The 7,899-nt window shown below is 42.1% G+C and overlaps 1 pseudogene; it reads left to right on the top strand.

Moving 5' to 3' along the window:
• The first annotated feature begins 5,733 nt into the window (after positions 1-5,733).
• On the top strand, positions 5,734-5,872 carry LOC123038496 (uncharacterized; annotated as a pseudogene).
• Positions 5,873-7,899: the final 2,027 nt, after the last annotated feature.

Here is a 7,899-nt window from a genome sequence, read left to right as displayed (position 1 = left end):
GCGGTGGAATTAGGTTTTTGGCTCCGTCTCTGATTGTTTGGGGGTACGCAGGTATATATATAGGAGGAAGGAGTACGTCGGTGGAGCTTCAAGGGGCCCACAAGGCAGGGAGGCGCGCCCTAGGGGGGCGTGCCCTCCACCCTCGTGACCGCCTCGTGGCTTTCTTGATGGAGGGTCCAAGTCTCCTGGATCTTATCTGATGAGAAAATCATGTTCCCGAAGGTTTAATTCCATTTGGACTCCGTTTGATATTTTGTTTCTTCGAAACACTGAAATAGGCAAAAAAAACAGCAATTCTGGGCTGGGCCTCCGGTTAATAGGTTAGTCCCAAAAGTAATATAAAAGTGGGAAATAAAGCCCAATATAGTCCAAAACAGTAGATAATATAGCATGGAGCAATCAAAAATTATAGATACGTTGGAGACGTATCAGGCATCCCCAAGCTTAATTCCTGCTTGTCCTTGAGTAGGTAAATGATAAAAAGAGAATTTTTGATGCGGAATGCTACTTGGCATAATTTCAATGTAAATCTTCTCAAATGTGGTATGAATATTCAGATCTGATAGATTCAAGACAAAAGTTCATATTGACATAAAAATAATAATACTTCAAGCATACTAACAAAGCAATTATGTCTTCTCAAAGTAACATGGCCAAAGAAAGTTTATCCCTACAAAATCATATAGTTTAGTCATGCTACATTTTCGTCACACAAGAATGCTCTCATCATGCACAACCCCGATGACAAGCCAAGCAATTGTTACATACTTTAATAATCTCAAACTCATAAACCTTCATGCAATACATGAGCGTGAGCCATGGATATAGCACTATGGGTGGAATAGAATATGATGATGGGGGTTATGTGGAGAAGACAAAAAGGAGAAGATCTCACATCAATGAGGCTAATCAATAGGCTATGGAGAGGCCCATCGATTGATGTTAATGCAAGGAGTAGGGATTGCCATGCAACGGATGCACTAGAGCTATAAATGTATGAAAGCTCAACAAAAGAAACTAAGTGGGTGTGCATCCAACTTGCTTGCTCACGAAGACCTAGGGCATTTGAGGAAGCCCATCGTTGGAATATACAAGCCAAGTTCTATAATGAAAAGTTCCCACTAGTATATGAAAATGACAAAACAAGAGACTCTCTATCATGATGATTATGGTGCTACTTTGAAGCACAAGTGTGGCAAAGGATAGTAACATTGTCCCTTCTCTCTTTTTCTCTCATTTTTTTTCTTTTTTTCCTTTTTTTGGGCCTTCTCTTTTTTTATGGCCTTTCTTTTTTTTATTCCTCACTTGGGACAATGCTCTAAAGAATGATGATCATCACACTTCTATTTATTTACAACTCAATGATTACAACTCGATACTAGAACAAAGTATGACTCTATATGAATGCCTCCGGCGGTGTACCGGGATATGGAATGAATCAAGAGTGACATGTATGAAAGAATTATAAATGGTGGCTTTGCCAAAAATACTATGTCAACTAAATGATCATGCTAAGCAATATGACAATGATGAATGTGTCATGATGAACGGTATGGTGGAAAGTTGCATGGCAATATATCTGGAATGGCTATGGAAATGCCATATAGGTAGGTATGGTGGCTGTTTTGAGGAAGATATAAGGAGGTTTATGTGTGAAAGAGTGTATCATATCACGGGGTTTGGATGCATCGGTGAAGTTTGCACCAACTCTCAATGTGAGAAAGGGCAATGCACGGTACCGAAGAGGCTAGCAATGATGGAAGGGTGAGAGTGCGTATAATCCATGGACTCAACATTAGTCATAAAGAACTCATATACTTATTGCAAAAATCTACAAGTCATCAAAAACCAAAGCATTACGCGCATGCTCCTAGGGGGATAGATTGGTAGGAAAAGACCATCGCTCGTCCCCGACCGCCACTCATAAGGAGGACAATCAAGTAACACCTCATGTTTCAAATTTGTTACATAACGTTTACCATATGTGCATGCTACGGGACTTGCTAACTTCAACACAAGCACTTCTCAAATTCACAATTACTCTACTAGCATGACTTTGATATTATCACCTCCATATCTCAAAACAATTATCAAGCATCGAACTTTTCTTAGTGTTCAACGCACTAAAAAGAAAGTTTTACAAATCTTGAATACCAAGCATATTATTATTTTTAAGCAAATTACCATGCTATTTAAGACTCAAATTAATCTAAGTGAAGCATGAGAGATCAATAGTTTCTTCAAAACAAATCTACCACCGTGCTCTAAAAGATCTAAGTGAAGCACATAGAGCAAAACTATAAAGCTCAAAAGATATAAGTGAAGCACATAGAGCAAGACTATCAAGCTCAAAAGATATAAGTGAAGCACATAGAGTATTCTATCAAATTCCAATTCATGTATGGCTCTCTCAAAAGGTGTGTACAGCAAGGACGATTGTGGTAAATAAAAGGCAAAGACTCAAATCATACAATACGCTCCAAGCAAAACACATATCATGTGGTGAATAAAAATATAGCTCCAAGTAAAATTACCGATGGAAGTAGACGAAAGAGGGGATGCCTTCCGGGGCATCCCCAAGCTTTGACTTTTTGGTGTCCTTGTATTATCTTGGGGGTTCCATGGGCATCCCCAAGCTTAGGTTCTTGCCACTCCTTGTTCCATAATCCATCAAAAGAATTTACCCAAAACTTGAAAACTTCACAACACAAAACTCAACAGAAATCTCGTGAGCTCCGTTAGCGAAAGAAAACAAAAGACCACTTCAAGGTACTGTAATGAACTCATTCTTTATTTATATTGGTGTTAAACCTACTGTATTCCAACTTCTCTATGGATTATAAACTATTTTACTAGCCATAGATTCATCAAAATAAGCAAACAATGCATGAAAAACAGAATCTGTCAAAAACAGAACAGTATGTAGTAATCTGTAACTAACGCAAACTTCTGGGGCCAGCAAGCAGAAAAAGGACTGACGTCTTGCGGTGCGCTAGCGCGCGTACTCCAAAAAATCAGCCAAAATAGAACGACCTAGACAATTTGTTTATTGATCAGCAGCAATTGGAATCACTATTTTATCACGTTCTGGTGATTTTTAACAATTGTTTTCGTGAACAGAAAGTTTCTGGAAATTACAGCAAGATCAAATAACTATCATCCAAGAAGATCCTATAGGTTTAACTTGGCATAAACACTAATTAAAAGATAAAACCACATCTAAACAGAAGGTAGATGGATTATTTATCCCTAAACAGAAACAAAAACTAAAAAACTAAAAATAAAATTGGGTTGCCTCCCAACAAGCGTTATTGTTTAACGCCCCTAGCTAGGCATAAAAGCAAGGATAGATCTAGGTTTTTCCATCTTTGGTACTAGGAAAGAAAAAGAGCAAATTTCCTTTCTATGGCATTTATCCTCCTATTTTGGGAAAGCACATTGCCATTAATGGAGGAAGTAAGATTAAGCACGTTACGGAAATTTGCATCTAAACTAGATTTCATCTCTTTGATAATTTCGTTTTGATAGAAGCATAAGAGGGTGGTAGATTCAACCTTATCATTCATGGGTGCCCAAATATAGTTTTCATCCTTTCATAGGTATCTATAGCATCCCCTTCAAGAAAACCCTCTTCAAAAATAGAATCTAGCACTTGCTTGAAAGAAGCGGGTAATCCAACATAGAAACTTTTTAAGTAAACTTCAATTTGATATTGTGGTACATAGCTAGCCCTAATCCTAACCTATCCCAAGCATCTTTTAAAGACTCATCAAGTAAATAATGAAAAATTCCAGAGTCATCTTCATCAAAATTATTTAAACTCTCATTGGTAACCCCGGTGGGTCTTTCCATAGCATCATTATTTATGAGCTTAGAGAGGATAGAGGGGTCATCCAAGGTACTAGTACCCTAGAAAGGACCCTTCATTCTTTTTGATTCGGCCATGGCAACGGGAAGATGAGGAGAAGGCAAACGGAAAAGAGAGGGCGAATAAAATGGCAAGGGTGAAGTGGGGGAGAGGAAAACGAGAGGCAAATGGCAAATAATGTAGTGCGAGAGATAGGGATTGTGATGGGTACTTGGTATGTTGACTTTTGCGTAGACTCCCTGGCAACGGCGCCAGAAATTCTTCTTGCTACCTCTTGAGCACTGCGTTGGATTTCCCCAAAGAGGAGAGGATGATGCAGCAAAGTAGCGTAAGTATTTCCCTCAGTTTTTGAGAACCAAGGTATCAATCCAGTAGGAGGCTACGCGCGAGTCCCTCGTACCTACACAAAACAATAGCTCAACGCAACCAACGCGATTAGGGGTTGTCAATCCCTTCACGGTCACTTACAAGAGTGAGATCTGATAGAGATGATAGATAATATTTTTGGTATTTTTGATATAAAGATGCAAGGTAAAATAAAAGTCAAAGTAAAAAAGCAAAGCAATAATAAAGTGATGGAAGATTGATATGATCAGAATAGACCCGGGGGCCATAGGTTTCACTAGTGGCTTCTCTCAAGAGCATAAGTATTTCTACGGTGGGTGAACAAATTACTGTTGAGCATTTGACAGAATTGAGCATAGTTATGAGAATATCTAGGTATGATCATGTATATATGCATCACGTCCGAGACAAGTAGACCGACTCTTGCCTGCATCTACTACTATTACTCCACTCATCGACCGCTATCCAGCATGCATCTAGAGTATTAAGTTCAAGAAAACAGAGTAACGCGTTAAGCAAGATGACATGATGTAGAGGAATAAATTCATGCAATATGATAAATACCCCATCTTGTTATCCTCGATGGCAACAATACAACACGTGCCTTGCTGCCCCTTCTGTCACTGGGTAAGGACACCGCAAGATTGAACCCAAAGCTAAGCACTTCTCCCATTGCAAGAAAAACCAATCTAGTAGGCCAAACCAAACTGATAATTCGAAGAGACTTGCAAAGATAACCAATCATACATAAAAGAATTCAGAGAAGATTCAAATATTGTTCATAGATAAACTTGATCATAAACCCACAATTCATCGGTCTCAACAAACACACAGCAAAAAGAAGATGACATCGAATAGATCTCCATGAGAGAGGGGGAGAACATTGTATTGAGATCCAAAAAGAGAGAAGAAGCCATCTAGCTACTAACTATTAACCCGAAGGTCTGCGGTAAACTACTCACACTTCATCGGAGAGACTATGATGATGATGTAGAAGCCCTCCGTGATGGATGCCCCCTCCGGCGGAGCTCCGGAACAGGCCCCAAGATGGGATCTCGTGGGTACAGAAGGTTGTAGTTGTGGAATTAGGTTTTTGGCTCCGTCTCTGATCGTTTGTGGGTACGTAGGTATATATAGGAGGAAGGAGTACGTCGGTGGAGCTTCGAGGGGCCCACGAGGCAGGGGGCGCGCCCTCCACCCTCGTGATCGCCTCGTGGCTTTCTTGATGGAGGGTCCAAGTCTCGTGGATCTTATCTGATGAGAAAATCATGTTCCCGAAGGTTTCATTCCGTTTGGACTTCGTTTGATATTTTGTTTCTTCGAAACACTGAAATAGGCAAAAAACAGCAATTCTGGGCTGGGCCTCCGGTTAATAAGTTAGTCCCAAAAGTAATATAAAAGTGGAAAATAAAGCCTAATATAGTCCAAAACAGTAGATAATATAGCATGGAGCAATCAAAAATTATAGATACGTTGGAGACGTATCAGGCCTCGCTGATGAACTCGCTGCCGCCAGCAAGCCTATCCAGGATGATGAGTTGATCTCATAGATACTCCACGGGCTGGACGTCGACTACCAGCCGCTCGTCTCTACCCTCCACGCCCACGTCACGGCTATCACCCTCGACGAGCTCTATGCCATGCTGAGTAACTTCGATCAGCGCATGGCCCAATTCCATGGCTCTTCCGGCAGCTTCAAGTCCTCTGCCAACGCTGCCTCTCGCGGTTGTGGCGGCGGCCCTCGCTCGCATGGATCTCCCCGCAACAAGGGGCGGTCAGGAGGCAAAAAAAACGGTGTTGGCTCCTCCAACTCCTGCAACGGCCGCTCCACGAACTCCAAGCCTCGCCGTGGCGGCGGCTCCAACAGGTCTCGCCCGAACGCGCCCCGCTATCAGATCTGTGGCAAGCTCGGACACACGACAAAAGACTGCTGGTACCGCTATGAGGAAGATGATGACTCCTCCCAAGACGACGACAAAGTTGCTGCGGCTGCGGATGGCTCCTACGGTGTTGACACGAAGTAGTATTTCGACAGTGGCGCCACCAATCACATCACCAACGAGCTCGAGAAGGTCACTATGAAGGAAAAATACCGTGGCAAAGATCAAATCTACACTGCCAACGGTGAAGGTATGAGGATCAATCACGTTGGTCACTCATTTTTAGTACCCCTCATCGTAAAATTCATCGAAAGAAAATTTTTCATGTCCCTAGTGCCGATAAGAATCTTCTTTCTGTTCATAGAATTGCCATTGACAACCATGTCTTTCTTGAGTTTCATCCTTATTTTTTCTTGATCAAGGATCAGGCAACAAACAAAATCCTCTATCGAGGTAGATGTGTTCGAGGGCTCTACCCGTTGCTTCCGGAGCATAGAAGATTTAATAAACAAGCCTATGGTGTTGCCAAACTCTCGTCAACATGGTGGCACGATCGATTAGGACATGCTGCTTTCTCTTTAGTTGAAAAATTACTTAGGAAAAATGAGCTCCTGTATGTTGGTGAGTGTGATCTTGAAACCATTTGTGATTCTTGTCAACGAGCTAAAAGCCATCAATTGCCGTATCCAATATCTACTAGTGTTTCTACAAAACCTTTGCAATTAATCTTCTCCGATGTTTGGGGTCCTGCCCCTAGTTCTGTTGGTAGACACACTTATTATGTGAGCTTCATAGATGACTAAAGTAAATTTTCTTGGATCTGTCTTCTTAAGAAAAGGTCTGATGTCTTTCAAGTTTTCCAAAAATTCCAAGCTCTAGTTGAATGAAAATTCGATAGAAAGATCATGGCAGTACAATCTGATTAGGGGGGAGTACAAAAAATTAAACTCCTTCTTTCAAACCCTTGGCATATCACACCATGTGTCATGCCCACATGCTCATCAACAAAATGGCTCTGCTGAACGCAAGCACAAACATATAGTTGAGGTTGGGTAAGCCCTCCTAGATGGCGCATCCATGCCCCTCAAGTTTTGGGATGAGGCCTTTCTCACCGCCGTCCATATAATCAACATGCTTCGTAGTCGTGTCATCAATAATGAAACTCCACTAGAACGACTCCTCCAGACTAAACCCGACTACAAATCTCTTCGAGTCTTTGTGTGTGCATGTTGGCCCAATCTTCGCCCATACAACAAATGCAAGCTTATGTTTCGTTCAAAACAGTGTGTTTTTCTAGGATATAGCGCCCAACACAAAGGTGTCAAATGCCTCGATGTCTCCACTAGTTGCGTCTATATCTCCGGGGATGTCGTGTTTGATGAAACAAAGTTTCCCTTTGCAGATCTCCACCCAAATGTCGGCGCCCTTCTTCATAAGGAAATTCTCCTCCTACCTCCTCATCTCTCCGGCCTTGATCAAGGGGGACTAAACAATGATGATCAACTGTTGACACATCCTCTTACTAATGGCACACTTGAGTTTTGTGATGAAACAGGAGAAAATGACGCAAGTGGTGAAGAAAACGGTGAAAAAACGCCTCATCAGGGCGACATTTTATGTGTCACGAGACGGGAGGCAGATCCTCCTCGGGATCCGTTCAGCAGCAGCATATCGGATCTCCCTCGGGATCCGCAGGCGCAGACGCATCAAGCGTGCCAGGACCCCACTCTGCTCTGCTTGCTCCAGGCATGCCACACGGTCGCCTTCCACTGGCCGAGGTGTGTCTCCACCTCCGCGCCAATCCCC

The sequence above is a fragment of the Triticum aestivum genome, chromosome 2A (genome assembly GCF_018294505.1).
Source record: "Triticum aestivum cultivar Chinese Spring chromosome 2A, IWGSC CS RefSeq v2.1, whole genome shotgun sequence".
Classification (NCBI taxonomy): domain Eukaryota; kingdom Viridiplantae; phylum Streptophyta; class Magnoliopsida; order Poales; family Poaceae; genus Triticum; species Triticum aestivum.
This window is presented reverse-complemented; position numbering and strand designations above follow the sequence as displayed.